The sequence below is a fragment of the Marmota flaviventris genome, chromosome 4 (assembly GCF_047511675.1).
Source record: "Marmota flaviventris isolate mMarFla1 chromosome 4, mMarFla1.hap1, whole genome shotgun sequence".
NCBI classification, from domain to species: domain Eukaryota; kingdom Metazoa; phylum Chordata; class Mammalia; order Rodentia; family Sciuridae; genus Marmota; species Marmota flaviventris.
Window position 1 is genome coordinate 36,463,515 of NC_092501.1, and position 16,700 is coordinate 36,480,214.

The following is a 16,700-nucleotide window of genomic DNA, read 5'->3' on the forward strand; positions in this document are numbered from 1 at the left end:
TTGGCAGAACTGACCTAGATGAAATAGATACAGGAAGGTGCTCTTTGTAGTCTTTGCTTGTAAAACACATTGGGCCAGTGTAAAAAGAGCAAAAGTCAGTAAATATTCATCAGTTTGGATGCAACCCATAAGGTCAAGTTTTTCTCAATCAGAAACTGCAAGAAATATTTCTTAAGTGTAAAAAAAAGTTTTATATCTTTTCCAAACTGCCACACAGTGTCTGTTTTAATTCTGAATACATTGTATGTCCCTAGCTATACAGCAAGCTCCTTGGGATGTGAGGCTAAGGCATTCATCTCTTTGAATCCCAAAACTGCTTGCTGATCAAGTATTAGACACTCAATGAACACTCACTGGTTAATTTCCAGAAGCCCTTGTAGGTAAAAGCTGAAGAGAAGCCAGTCTGTGAAAAGTGTTTTATTTGAAAAGCTGGGCTTTTATTCTTCACAGCTGCTAGATGGACTTGGAATCAAATGTTGGTATTTTCTGTTCTTGTCTAGAAGTTTATCACTTGCTGCTTTGGAGTCTTGTGGAATACAAAGCTGCTATTGAAATCAAAGTCAAAAGTGTAAATGTAGATAATTGGAAGTAAAGGAAACCAAGGACATATTTGTTTCATGAAGAGTTTCCTCAGAGATAACTTCAAAGATTGAAATTTTTCCCTTGTATATGTTGAAAAAGAAGCAGAATTCTGTATTGCTCAAGAAAACAATGTGTTTCAGTTATTTCAGTTTAGAATGGAAACAAGCTTTTTAACAATATGAACTGCCCTACAAGTGTCTTCCTTTGAAGATGGTTAGCTCCCAATTGAAAGGATTCATACAGACTCTGTATAGAAACCTTCCATGTATACACTGGCTATTTTATATATTCTTTGAAAAACTTTCTATTCAGGTTTTTGTTCATTATTTAATTGGGTTATTTGTATTTTGTTTTTGTTACCAAGTCACATGAGTTCCTGTATTTTAGATAGCAGCCCCTTTACCAGAAATACAATTTTCAAATATTTTTTCTACCATTCCATAGATTGCCTTTTCACCTGTTGATTATTTCCTTTTCTGTGCAGCTTTTTAGTTTAATTTAACTCCACTTACTTCTTTTTATTTTTATTGTCAATGCTTTTGGAGTCATAGCCAAAAAATCATGGCCAAGAGCAATGTCAAGGTGCTTTTCCACGTTTCCTTCTAGGAGTTTTAAGGTTTCAGGTCTTACTTAAGTCTTCAATTTATTTAAAGTTAATTTTTATATGTGGTGTTAGGATCCAGTTTTGTTTTGTTTTGCATGTGGATAGCCAATTTTCCCATCACTGTTTGTTGAAGAGGCTATTCTTTCCTCATTGTGGGTTTATCTCTGCATTCTCCATTCTGTTCCATTGGTCTCTATGCCTGCCTTTATGACAGTACCATTGTTTCGATTACTTAGCTTTGTGATGTTTTTCAAAATCTGGAGGAATGATGCCTCCAGCTTTGTTCTTCTTTCTCAAGACTCTTTTGGCTCCGGGGTCTTTTGTAGTTCTATATGAATTCTAAGATTGTTTTTTTTTTATGTTTGTGTGGAAAACGTCATTGGAATTTTGAATTTTGATTCTGTATGTTGCTTAAGGTAGAATGAACATTTTGACAATATTAATTCTAATTCAAGTACACAGATTTATATCTGCTCATTTTTATATTCTGCAACTTAATCAATAATTTATAGCTTAAAGTATCAAGAAATTTCACTTTCTTGGTTAAATTTATTACTGAAATATGCCATTTTTGATGCTGTTGTAAATAGGTTTATTTTCTTAATTTCTCCTTCATTTAGTATAGAGAAATATAACTGATTTTAATACGCTGATTTTGTATCCTATAACTTTATTGAATTCATTTATTAGTTTTGACAGTTTTTTGATGCTATCTTTAGGATTCTTTGAAAATAATACCATACAACAATTTAACTAGTTCCTTTCCAATTTGGATGGTTTTCTTGTTTTATGCAATTGCTTTGGCAGAAATTCCTGTCCTAAATTAAATAGAAGTAGCAACAGTGGGCATCCTTGTCTTATTCCTGATCTTAAAGGAAAAGCTTTTAGCTTTTATCCATTGAGTATGATGTTCATTTTAAAGTATGTGAGTGTGTGTTCTAGTGTGTGGTCAATAGAGTTTTTCTAAATAATGTTTACATTTCTAGAAGTTTAATTCTATTATTCTTTATATTATTTTTGAATATCCTAAATATTTCATAATAATTCTTAAAGATAAACTTCAAGAATACCTCTCCTAACCTATCAGCCAGGCCAACCAGCCACATCTCCTCCATTTACAGAAGATTTGGAATAGCCTTCCTGGAGCAAATGAGAGACATAAGTGAGGAAGGTGGTAATCTTCCAAAAAGTTGCAGGGAATCTGACGAAATGGAGAAATCCAAAGTGCCTTTGCCATAGGTGGTCACAGGATGCTGACAGCCACACTTATACCTCCTAGCCTAAATGGGAGGAGCCCTCTGTAAAATGACCAGTTTGAGAAAAGAATTGTAGATGCTGAAATTTGAGGATCTCAACAAAACAGCAAATCTTTGCTTGACAAGCCAATCTCTCAGGAGCCCCATGCACTTGCACACAAGAACACTCCCACACACTTCTTCTACAGCTTTGCACATCAATCTTAAACATAACGGGACAAAAAAAACAGAAGACATTTAAGAAACTCCTCTACATGAAATATAGATACTAACATGAATAGGAAAAGCCTAAGAAAGAGACAAAACATGAAATTTAAAAAAAAAACTTATATATAACACACTTATAAGCAACAGGCAAAAGATAAAAATTTGTCTCTATAAAATAAGAATAGAAGATGATACAAGGGAACAATTGGATCTTTTAAAAAGTTCATAACTTTAGGGTAAAGAGCAGATTCTTAGATCTTTCAGAGAATAAAAAAATAATCATATGAAAAAATTAGCAATCGGAACTTCACCAGGCTCTCCCTTCACAATTTAAGCAGCTAGAACGTAGACTAACAAAAGAAAAGACAATCAGAGCAATGATTTCAAAGTCTTCAGGAGCAAGGTACACACCAGATTTCTATATGGAGCCAAACTATTAATTGAGGTTAAAAAGGAAAATTTGTACATATGCAAGTTTTCAGATAATTTACTTCTCAAGAACCCCTTTCAGGAAATTAATACAAGATATGCAACACAAAAATGAAGGTACAACCCCAGGTGTGGGACATGGGACCCAGAAAACAGGGTCTCTTCCTAGCTGAGTACAGATTTCCAGGCCAATGGAAAAGAAAAAAATATATAAGGGTGAATGTTACATAGCAGTCCAAGTTCAAAAGAGAAACAGAACTCCAGGAGTAAAAGATGGCACTGGGGTAGCTGAGTTGTTTTAACCTATGGAGAGCAGATTTACAGCTCCAGCACAAAGCTTGGTATGAATTATTGATAGGTACATTTAAAACTCGGGGGGGGGGGAGTCAGTTGTTAACTTCAGTCAAAACAAAATTTAATCATCACAGGAAGTACATGACTCAGCTCTGAGTAATAAGGGTAATGGAGAATAAAGACTGACCAGAATGGTGGTATAACTATGTATGTAACAAGGAAGGATGTATGTGGTGGGAGGTAGAGGATAAGACAGCAAATATTCTCCCTTTGCATAGTGGGTTTTCAATAGATCCTAAGTAGCAATAGTGATTTTTCAATAAGGGCTTAGATTGAAAAATACATAGAGATCTAATATTGATCAGGAGATATCAATAGAGACATATTATTTAGAACTCAAGAAATAAATTTCTAAAGATATAACACTTCCAAAGTATTTTGTAGTGATTGCTTCAAAAGAGTCAATCCTGAGAACTGAGGGAAATATGGAGTTTAAGGAACTATTGATTTCATTATGTATACCTTATAGAACTCTGTTTCTCATCTATGCATATGCATTCATTTAAAAAAACCTAAAATTTAATTTCTAAAAATATATACATACTATACAAATATATACAAAAATATATACATACTATTATACAAAAGTTTGGGAGTCACATGTGGATCTCATTTGAATGCAACTCCATACTTTGTCCTCTTGAGTCCCAGTGTCATCCGGTTGATGAGCATTCTCCACGCTCCAGGTACCATGTTTATTGTATCCTCACAAGAACCATATGGGGAAGTTCATTGCATTTACCTCCTTAGATAAGGAAACAGAGCATCTGAAACAGAAACTAAGGAACAATGTCCCTTCATTCCTTGGAACTAAGGACAGTTCTGTGTTTCGGTCAGCTTTTTCACCCCTGTGACCAAAAGACCTGACAAGAACACCAGAGAGCAGGAAAAGTTTATTTGGCATTCATAGTTTCAGAGGTCTGTTCGTAGATGGCCAACTCCATTGCTCTGGACACAAGGTGAGCCCCAGCATCATAGTAGAAGGGTATGGAGGAGGAAAGCAACTAAGTTCTTAACAACTAGGAAGCAGAGAGAGTAATTCCCCTTTCCAACGACAAAATATATACCCCAAAGGCACACCCCCAATGACCTACCTCCTCCAACCACACCTTATAGCTATCACCCAATTAATCCATTCAAGCAGATTAATGCACTGATTATATTAAGGCTCTCATAACCCAATGATTTCACTTTCAAACTTGTTTTGCATTGTCTCACACATGAGCTTTGGGGGTGACACCTCATACCTAAACTATAATATTCTGTGACAGAGATGTGGGCAAGAAGATGTAAGTTTAATTCTGCAGGCAGCTCATCTTTCTGCCAGGAATATGAGCATGCAGCATTCTCTTTGGGGCAAGGAGCACACACCCCCACACATATATAGTCAGGCTAGAAAAAAGCCCAGATCACTGATCTTCTCAGTGAACCATTAAGCCACACGGGACAATCTACCTCCAGATTTCTTGTTAAGTGAGGAAAAGAAAAGTGTTTCAAAATATGTAAGGCACTCTAATAAGATTTACTGTTACACACACCTGAACATAACTTCGCTAATACAGGTTTCAGAGCCTCTTGTTCCCAGACCCGCTGCTTCTCGGATGCCAATTAAAGCTATCAGAAAAGCAGAGGATGGCTCCCAAAGCAGATTCCCACATCACAGTGTTCTTACATTTCTCTCTGAAGGTGCACAGAGTGGGAGTCTCCAGAGAAAGTGTTGATGGATTGCAGTGTCACAGAAGCAACCAACTTCCTGAAATATGAGTCATAATTCCTCTGGCTTGGTAGGTTAATCAATAGAACCTTTCCTTTTTGAAGCCTGTTGATGGAATTGCCTAAGATGGCAGAATTGCCTGAGGACAATAAGAGCCCAAAGCAAGGCAGAAATTACATTGGGTTTTTGTTTTGTTTTGTTTTTGATATTTTTAAATCAACTTATTTCAGTGTACATAACAAAAAAGTAACAGTATCTTATAGACTGAATGTTGGAACCCCAATATTCAAATATTGAAACCGAATGCCTAATGTGATGGTATCTGGAGGTGGAGTCATTTGGGGAGGCATAATTAGGTCATATGTGAGGACCTCTTAGGAATGGGTTAGTGCTCTTTTCAGAGGGAACTCCAGAGAGTTCCTTCACTCCTTCCAAAATGTGAGGATACAGTAAAAAGATGCTCATCTATAAACCAGCAAGCAGGCTTTTGCCAGACACCAAATCTGCCAGTACATTCACTTTTAGACTTCCAAGCCTCCAAAACTATGAAAACTGAATAATTTTTTGTTGTTTATAATCCACCTAGTCTATGGTATTTTATTACAGTAGCTCAAACAGACTGTGGCACAATATTAAAGGATAAAAAAATTACATACTCCCTGCTGCACCACATATATTCACAGTTTTTAATTTTTAAGTAGAGTCCATATGCTCATGTATTCTTTATACAACTATAACCATATATATAAAGTTCACTTTTCCTTTCACTTAACATTATCACAACAAATCATAAAAGTTTTTCCATGCACAGTCTCCATCATTTTCACTTTAATAATTTTTAAATAAAAACCCACCATGTTACAGGAACTAATGTCAGAGCTACAGATTGAATAACATTCATCAAGACCCTTATCATGCCAGGCATGGTGACACACGCCTGTAATCCCAGCAACTCGGGAGGCTGAGGCAAGAGGATCGCAAGTTCAAAGCCAGCCTCAGTAACTTAGCAAGACCCTGTCTCCAAATTAAAAATAAAAATAAAAATGGGCTGGGTGTGTGGCTCAGTGGTTAAATACATCTAGGTTCAATCCCTAGTAGCTGCCTCCCCCCCGCCAAAAAAAAGCTGTATCATTTTTAACTTGACCATTTCACTAAGGATGAGCATTTAGTTCATTTTTAACTTTTTCCTCTCATGGATAATGCTTTACTAATAATCTCCACAAGTATATATTTTCCGCATCTGATAATTGTTTCTGATTTTCATACTTATATGTCTGGATCAACAATATGGATATCTTATGGCTCATAAGATGTGGGATGGTCAATATTTTCAATGGGGGGGACTCAACACCTTTGCTAGAATTGCCCTGTGCTTCCTTCTTCAGATAAATATCTTCTGCATCATAATCTCCAGAGGGTGCCTCTGATTGAAAGAGCACTAATTGCATATCTGTGCTCTAGTAGCAAAGAGGATAGAGGGAGGAATGTCTACTTTCTACCCTGAGACTCCAAGATGGAGGAGGAAATTTCCCAAACATAGAACTTTATTTACAAAATAGGAATCTAAAGCTCATGCTATCTTTTTACACAAGTGAGTACTTTGAGCCATTTTTCCCAGTTGATCCTATAGTATCATTCCAGTTTATATGACTTTACTTTTCTTTCTCAGGTCACAATGTTAGCTTTTCATTGCTATAACCAAAATACCTGAAAGAACAATTTAGAGGAGGAAAAGTGTGTTTGGGGCTCATGTTTAGACACCAATTCGTGTCTTCATACCTGTATTTTGGATAATAATGATCATCAAGAAGAGTGAAGCAGGTGCCATCACTATACTAGACCTTAAACTATACTACAGAGCAATAGTAACAAAAATGGCATGGTATTGGTACCAAAACAGACTGATAGACCAATGGTACAGAATAGAGGACACAGACACTAACCCACAAAACTACAATTATCTTATGTTAGACAAAGGTGCCAAAAACTTGCATTGGAGGTCTCAGTCCATGGTTGGCCAACTCCATCACTCTGGACCTCAGGGGAGGCAGAGCAGCATAGCAGAAGGGCATGGTGGAAGAAAGGTCTCAACTCATGGTAGCCAAGAAGCAAAGAGAGAGCAAGGATCCAGGGACAAGATAAATGCTTAAAGGCATGTGCCTGGTGATCTACTTCCTCCAGCCACACCCGCCCTGTCTACAATTACCACCCAGTAGGGTTTCAAATTGTTAATCCATCAAATGGATTAATCCACAGATTAGGTTACAGCTCTAATGATCGGATCATTTCATCTCTGAACATTTTTGCATTGTCTAACATGAGTTTTTTTTTGGGGGGACACCTCATGTCCAAACCATAGCAGATACACTTGACCTTATATTACCCCAAACTTCTAGCTACTCTTTAGCCCTTATCTTGACAGGTTTGCTTACTTTACTTGGGTAATTATTCCTTTTCCTTGAAATTTTTAATGCTTCAGATTATTCCATGATGTTATATTCTAATGGTTTTTTCTCTCTTTTTTTTTCAGGCAATTCTTTGCTTTCTTTTTTCAGGTCTCCCTCAAACATTAGTGTTCCTTGAGGTTTTACACATAACCCACGTCTCCTCCCAATTTTAGACTATTTCTACAAGGAATAGCAATCTCCCTCATGGATTTAACTACCTTGAGCTGTCAGACTTTGGTTAGAAAAAAAGAAATAATTTTATATATGCCGAACGTAAAGGATTTAAACAGGGAACAACATAGCTTGGGACTGTTAAAGGTGAGAGAGTCAGGGGAGCCACCATTGATGTCCTCAATGGCCATTTTGACTGTTTTGACCCAAGTGAGAAGTTCTGAAGAGGTCAAATTGAAGTTACCTTGAACCTCACAGCTGCCCTGCATGTGCCTGCAATTGAATCTGGAAAATAATGGCCTCTTCTCTCTTGCCTTCCAAATCTCCACTAAGTCTCATTGCTTATCTGTGCACTAAACTTTCTGGAGCAAGAGAGAAAGCATGTAGTCACAGAATCCCCAGAAAATTTGCCATTTGCCATTACTGAACTCCTTTAGGTAACATGTTCATCTCTAAATGAGTCCAAGTTCTAAGAAGCATGTGACTTGATCTGTTAATCAGTACACCCCATCCTCCAAAACCCAATGTAATTGGCTTGGCCAAAGTCATGGCTGTATCCTGTGACTACAGGTGAAACTGACTTCCTCAGAACCACATAGATCTCTGTTGAAATCAAAAGCACACAGAGCTCTATTGAAATCTCTTGGAAAAGAAGAGAGGAATCCTTAGGTGTATACTGTCCATCTCTATTTCTTATTTATTTATTTATTTATAACAGTGGAATGCATTACAATTCTTATTACACATATAGAGCACAGTTTTTCGTATCTCTGGTTGTATACACAGTATATTTACACCAATTTGTGTCTTCATACATGTACTTTGGATAATAATGATCATCAAGAAGAGTGAAGCAGGTGGCATCACTATACCAGTCCTTAAACTATATTACAGCATGGTATTGGCACCAAAACAGCCTGGTAGACTAATGGTAGAGAATAGAGGACACAGAGACTAACCCACAAAACTACAATTATCTCATATTAGACAAAGGTGCCAAGAACATGCATTGGATAAAAGATAGCCTCTTCAACAAATGGTGCTGGGGAAACTGGAAATCCATATGCAACGAAATGAAATTAAACCCCTATCTCTCACCATGCGCAAAACTCAACTCAAAATGGATCAAGGACTTAGGAAAACAACCAGAAACCCTGTGTCTAATAGAAGAAAAAGTAGGCCCTAATCTCCATCATGTGGAATTAGGCCCCAACTTCCTTAATAAGACTCCTTTGGCACAAGAATTAAAATCAAGAATCAATAAGTGGGATGGATTCAAACTAAAAAGCTTCTTCTCAGCAAAAGAAACAATCAGTGAGGTGAATAGAGAGCCTACATCTTGGGAGAAAAATCTTTACCCCTCACATGTCAGACAGAGCTCTAATCTATAGGGTATATAAAGAACTCAAAAAGCTAAGCACCAAAAAAAAAAAAAAAAACAAATAACCCAATCAATAAATGGTCCAAGGACCTGTTCATCTCTATTTCTATTGCATCTGTTTTCTCCTGTAAGGCCACTATAGTCTCATCATAACTAGTAACTTTTCTACTATTCCATTTTCAGCCAAAGTCACTTATGAAGCATGTAATTCTGTCCATGCCACACTCTGTTTAAAAACCACTAGTGGCTCCCCTTCACCTATTCTATACCATCTCCGCAACTCATCTCCATTTACCTCAAGCTCATCTCTTCCTAATTTTTGCCTCTTAATCTATGCTCCAGTCCCATCCAGTCACTATATGCCAGGCATAGTTCCCAGCATGAGTGTGCCTTCCACCAATGGTGACAGAGGAAATTAATGAATAAATAAATGATAGGAAGTAAGATGATCTATTTTCATTCTAAAGTAAAACTAAGGTAGTCTCTGGTTCTTCTGTATCCCATTTCCCTCCCCCATTCAATGGGGCTCTTCTCAAAGTGGGTGTTCAAAGATGCCTGTTAACTAACAAAAATTAGCACATTCATTTTACCACCCAAGAAAGAGCTCCAGTGAATTTTGATTCCTAGCAATTTAAAAAGATTTGCTGGGTGCTATAATTATTGGCCCATTGTAGGATAAGGAGTGGGTGAAATAATTCATTAGCTCATTAAAATACAATGAAAGGAACATAATTAAAACATTTAGGCAATTTCTGGATTACAGAAAATGAATGATCCAAGGTGCAAAACAAAAACCCTCCGCCAGTTGGTTGGCTACAGCACTCCTGCACGTCCTGCTTTCTCAGAACACCGTCAACTGGGTGGTTCAAATCCCTCTCCCTCTGCCCTTTCCTCTACCCTCTCCTCACAAGAGAATTTGCTTAAATGAGCTCTATGCTTAGCACAGACAATGGAAGTAACATAAATCATGGCAGGGTAGTCCTCTGAAAACTCCAAGAGAGGAATTGGAGTTCCCCCTTCCCAGTTCTTGCTTCTAATAGTTGGTTTTGAGCTCAACATCTGTACTTGCCACTGTGCTCATAATACACATATCTCATTAATTCCCACAAGTAAGGGATATAGAATTCATGGACAGAGCTGCAGTTTAGTGATATGTCTAAGGTCACACAGCCAGTTAATAGTTCAGACTGAAAATAAGTGATTCCAAGCAGGCTCTCAAAAGTCCCAGCTTTTCATTGCTTTGCAAACCTGTGTGAAAGGATTCTCCCTATGTGATTTCAGTAGCATTTAGTCCTGCCAGGATTAGAATGGGAAAATTCAGCCTCCTTACCCATCCCCTTGCTCAGATACAGCAGCCTGCTTGGTATGCTTGATGGGTAGCTGATGTCCATTCCTGTTCTCCCTTCCCTCCTCTTTGCAACATTTTACCATCACATCTGCTATAGCCCCTTTGTTCCTTAATTCTCATATATCTCCTTTCCTTACCCAAGGATTACCACCTGCCTTTGAGTTCCCCCCAGTGACACATGAAATCGCTATGCAGCATCAATTGAAGATCACATGGCACGTTCGGGCTCAACAGAGGAATTAGGGGCAGGGTGCAATTTAGTCCATATCATAGGTAAACATCTTTCACACTCTTCCCTCAGTATGGTTCCAAAACCCTCAGTAGGTATTTGTAGGGAAGAGAATGGATAGAATAGATCTGAAGAGAACAGGTGGAAACCAAGGCTGGAATCTGAAGACAAGTTCCATCAATCATCAAAAAGGCCAGAGTCAATACTGCAGCTGCCTGAATTTCTGCCTGAAGGCTTAGGGAAAAAATTGTATCTGAAGAAATAATAGAGATAATATCATAGATGTTCAGTGAAGAGAGACATGCAGAAATGGCAGAAAGAAAAATCCATCAAAGTGAAAAGTGAGCAAGGCTCTATTCTGCCAGCAACACTGAATAAAAGCAAACCTGCCTAGTGAACTCCCGCGCTCCAGGAAGGAGACCTTCAGCTCAGTCAGCTCCCAGGGAGCCCCTGTGCCTCTTGCTCCTCCACTTTGTGTCCCCATCCCCACAACACAGAGCCTTTGACTGCTCAGTGACTCCTTCACAAAAAAAGGTCAAGGAAAGGAGAGAGAGGATGAGAGAAATGTTGAAACCCAAGTCTTTCATGATGATTCCGGGCATGAACCTAAATGTACATTTCACTACTTCCGATGCTAGCAAAAACACAAAAGCTAGACGAAAAAGGTTTCCTTCTTCTGCTTAGTGGAGCCCAGGAATGGATTCACAATGGGCCTTTGACCCAGATGAGCCTCTCTGGGGCTCCAATAGCCATGGTACTAAGTGTCCGTTTCCCTAGGGGTCATCTGATTGTTTGGCATCCTGGCTTATGAGCCTTCTTCCACTCCTTTTTGGTAACTTAGTACCCTGGGAAGATTGTCCTCGCCCAGAGTTCTTTTTATTTCATTTTTTTTAATGAGGAGTGCATGCATATAATAAAAGAATTCACATACCCTTCCAAAATCTTCCTAGATCCTCTCCCTGGAAATAACCACAGCCACTGTGAATCTATGCAGAGAAGCTTTTTACTTTACTTAATTTTCCAAAACAAATGACTGCAAATTATTGACAATGATATAGCAATCTGTGCCCATTGCTGATGGTTTCATGTAGAAATATAATCATCTATTACAGAGTTGCAGCAATCTGTTTCCCTACTATAAGCAGATACCACCAGGGTGAATTACAGTAAGGGTAGAGCTATAAACTAATTTAACATTTTCCGAGTGCCAGACAAATACATATGCTCCTCGATGTATGATGGAGTAAAACCATCAAAAATTGAAAATATTGTCGGGTACCATGGCACACGCCTGTAATCCCAGCGGCTTAGGAGCTGAGTCAGGAGGATTATGAGTTCAAAACCAGCCTCAGCAAAAGTGAGGTGAGAAGCACCCAGTGAGACTCTGTCTCTAAATAAAATACAAAATAGGGCTGGGGATGTGGCTCAGTGCTTGAGTGCCCCTGAGTTCAATTCCTAGTACCTCCCCCCCACAAAAAATTGAAGATATTATAATTATAATAAATAAATTTATAAATAATATAAATCAGAAATGCACTTAACATACCTAAACTACCAAATAACATGACTTAGCAACATAAACACTGTACAATATTGTTTATGCTCCTATCATATGGCTGACTGGGAGCTACAGCTTGCTGCCACTGTCCAGTATCACAAGAGTATCACACCATATATTTTTATCCCAGGAAAGAATCAAAATTCAAAATACATCTTCTATAGAATGCATATCACATTGACACCATCATGAAATTCAAAAATTGTAAGTTAAGCTATCGTAGATCGGTGCCCATTTGTATGCTCTTGTTATTGTTGTTGTTGTTTTTAATTTGTGGGATCAACTTTTCAATTTCCATAGAGAGTTCTTCACAAAAATCAATGAACTTACTCAGCCAACGCTTGTATAGTGACACTAAGTTAACTAGAGGAATCATGGTGGAAACAGCGTACCATGAATCCTTTTAATTCAAGCCAGGCAGCTGAACTAAGCAGCTTACAAATAATTTTCTTATTTGGTATGTAACAGACAAAGAAGAAAGTGGTACTACCTTCCCACACTCAACATAACCTCACCCCAGTTTCAGGAAAGGGTACCTGTGTAGCCATAGCATCTCCTCCTTAGGATAGATATGGCTGCTGCTGATTAATGCATCCCTGAAACTTGACTCAGCTTCTCTGAAAGATTCCCACTTAAGAAGAGGAATCAGAGGAATAGGATAGGGACTTGGGGCATTAATTCAAAAAATGCCTGGACTTTGGCATGTATATTTCCTGAAGAGGTTAGTTCTAAGGTCTATGCATAGGATAAAAATTGTATAGAGCAAAATTATCCTTGGGAAGATACCTCCTTGCTGATATACAAGCTCTTAGAAAGCCCAAAAGAACAGATCACTGCTCCTGCAGTTGAGGTCCAGTGGAAGAGGTTGGTTTGTGTTTAGGGGCCATGCTGCATGAGGAATGCAAGTCACGATCACTAGAATCAACTCCACACAGTGACACGCTCATGCTATGAAGCATTGGGGAAATGAAAGAAAAGCAGATGTATATCTCCCAGCCATTCCTTCTCCTAGACAGACACTCACTGAGTGAAGTGGGCAGCAAAATCACCAGCACTAGGAAATTATGTTTCCCCTGTGTTTCACTCCCACCCCCTTTCAATTTATGTGCTGAGTTAGTTGCGTATCTAAAGGTTATAAGCTTAAAATATGTGACTGCATTCAGTCACAACCAACAACCCCGACTTGTGAATATGTCTCAGACATTTCATAGCATTCTTCTTCTACCCCGCATAACAATGTGCCCATTGGACCCTCCAAGAATCTCTTTCCCCTCAGATTATAATATCAGGGACAGTGCCCACTTTTCACTGGCTTTTAATCACCAGCTGTTAGAAGTGGAGATCTAATTATTACTGGTATCTTCCTTCATGACAAATTCACTAATTCTAAGAATCAACATTGCTATGGGTATGACCAGGTCGTGTTAACCAGTACACAGTCATTTCTACTTGATTGTACATTTCTAATTAAAACATATTCAGTAAATGTTTTACTGCTTATTTCTCAAGATGAAATCATCTTTGAATAATATCCTGGAGGAAAATTACCTTACATTGGTACCTGCTTTCATTTTTGTCTTCTCCCAAGGTAAGGTAACCACAAATAGAATTTTAATAATTCTCCTACACAAATACAAGAGGAATGTTCTGAGTCATGGAGATGCAATATCAAAAGAAATCATTCACTTGCAAAGTACAATTTATTTTAAGCTAGGCATGATGACCATTAGTAAATCTCACTTGCCCTAACAACCAAATGTCTAACACAAGCTATGGTCTGTGACAGCACTTCTCCAAGTCTGTACTTCAGAAAACTATTTTACAGCATTGGTATAGGTACTAACTAGAAAGGTGAAGAAACAAAATTAGAAAGGGGATGGGATTGAAAATAGAAAAATACAAGACAGGATAAGGTACCAGCAGGAAAAGTGAGACAACTCCACAACACATTCTCTAAACATCCACTAGACACTCCTTAGAGGGTAAATTGGTTTATTTTGCTGGGCTAAGCACCCTCTAGCTAGGACAATATTATCCTTCCTAGAGCTCAAGCCAGCCTTCACTCTATTTCTATGTGCCTCCTCCTCACCTCAGGCTGAATCCAGCTTTATCCAATGGTAGATCTTCCTAAAATTGGACCATGATCCAGTCATTGTCAATACACATCTCACAGCCAAATTATATCCACACGCACAACTTACAGTACATATTTCCCTAAGATGGAAGATCAGTGTGCCACAGATTAAAACTATGACCCAAGTCCCCTTTGCCCAGCCCAAACATTACAGCACCAGGAACAAATAGCCATTACCCATGTCATTCTCATACTGATGAACCACAAATCACCCTCAAATCCCAGTTCCTGCCACTGGCTCAGCTGGGACTCTCATCTTGACCCTTATTGTCAAATTCTAACTCATTACCCTGCTAGTAATTAACCCCATCTTCCCTGGGTTAGAATTTTGACTTTGAATCCTCAACCTCTGGCTGGATCGACTCAATAGGTGTCATCTACCTGAAAACAATCTAGAGAATAGTCTACCTTGAATGGATTATTACTATGCTGTGCCTACTCAGTGGAATTTGACTCTTTTATTTTGGATATGTCTTTCCCATTATGTTTCTGACATCCAATGCATCCCAGCCAAGTCAACCCCCTTTCACTTGAGTCAGATCCCCCAGGGTTTAAAAGCTTCCTGCTATCTTCTTCTCCTATATTGTTTTCTAAAAGGAGTTGTCAAGACTTCTATTTCTGTCCTGAGATGACAGAAGTTTTCATTAATTCAAGTTCATTGGCATCACTTTCATATTGGGATTCTCAATCTTTCTTCCTGGATATTGTGGTCTTACTATTCTCTGTTCCAGTTCTACACCGAGGTTTCATAACTATCCTGCTATGGTATGAATGTTGATTTCCCTCCAAAATTCATAATTTAGAATCTAATATTTAATATGATAATATTAAGAGGAGGGACCTTTGAGAAGTGAGTAAGTCATGAGGACTCCACCCCCATGAATAGGAGCCCTAAAGAGGCTCAAGGAAGCTGTCTTGTGCCCTTCTGTATAGGAGATCACAGCATTTGCCCCTTCTTGCAGTGTGAGGACACACTCAACAAGTGCCATCTTTGAAGCAGTGAGGGAGTCCTCACCAGACACTGAACCTGCTGGTACAATGATCTTAGACTTCCCAGCCTCCAGAACTATGAACAATAAATTTCTGTTGTGTTTAAGTTACCCAATCTGGGACATTTTGTTATAACAGCCTGAACAGACTAAGGCATTTACCAACATACCCTGTATCTTCATATCTGAGATCAATACCTTCAATTTCAGCATTTGCAATTACTTAGCAAGGTTTTCCTGGAAGATCTGAGCCTTGGTGTTATTGTCTGGTCACCACCACCTAATTTACGCTCACACAAAAGAATGCATTACATCCTTTGATCTCTTCTAGCTTCTGAATTCTATAAAAAAAAATACACAGAATCAATAATACATCTCACAGCTCATTAAAATCCTTCCATTATAGGAAACAAATCTAATATCAACATACTACTGTTTTGACACTTATTTGTGATAAGATATTTGACTTTTCTGCATCTTTTTCTTTTCCTACTAAACGAAGATAAAGGCTATCTCACCAAATTTTTTAAAGAGTCTATCAGTTAAGGCATATGCAGTACTTATCATATTGTTTTGCTCATAGCTCATGATTCTTTAGTTCTTCCCATGGAGATCTGCAACTTTACATTTGTAAATTTCATAATTTGGAGACATTATTTAAATTTTAAAGGCAAATAAAGTAAAAATTACAGTAAAGGAAGATCCTCTGTTATACAAAGTCAAATTTAAAGGTCATTTTCTATATCACCTGTTCTATTATTCCCCTGTTTTTTCCTTACTTCAAGATTTCCTTTCAGCAAAACAAGAACAAGGAAAGCAGAAGACAAAAACTCAAACCAGAAAATGAGATATATTAGTAATACATCATGATTTGAAAGGAAGCAAGGATTAAAGTCCAGCCAAGGCAGTATGCAGACGTTTGCTACAAAACAGCAATTAAATGACTTGAAGAAGTCCCTGGCCAGATTAAAGGCAAATGCAGTTAAAAATTAGAAAACATGAGTCACAAGTATAATAATGTTCTCTAAACATTTTGGCCATGATGGAGAAATTAAACCATTTAGGAGAAATTACAGAGTTGTAATGCTGCATTGGAGTATGAAATTAATATCAATATATTCCTGCTATTTTTCAAGGACAGTTTGTTCCCAAAGTCAGTTAAAGGATTGCTGCCATAGCAATCAAAACTTAGTATCCATCTCCTTTTTAAAAATCCATTTGCCCATATGGATTTTCCCACCCCCTTCCACATCACACCTAAGAATAAATCCTGGAGGCAAAGAGATGACTAGGCACC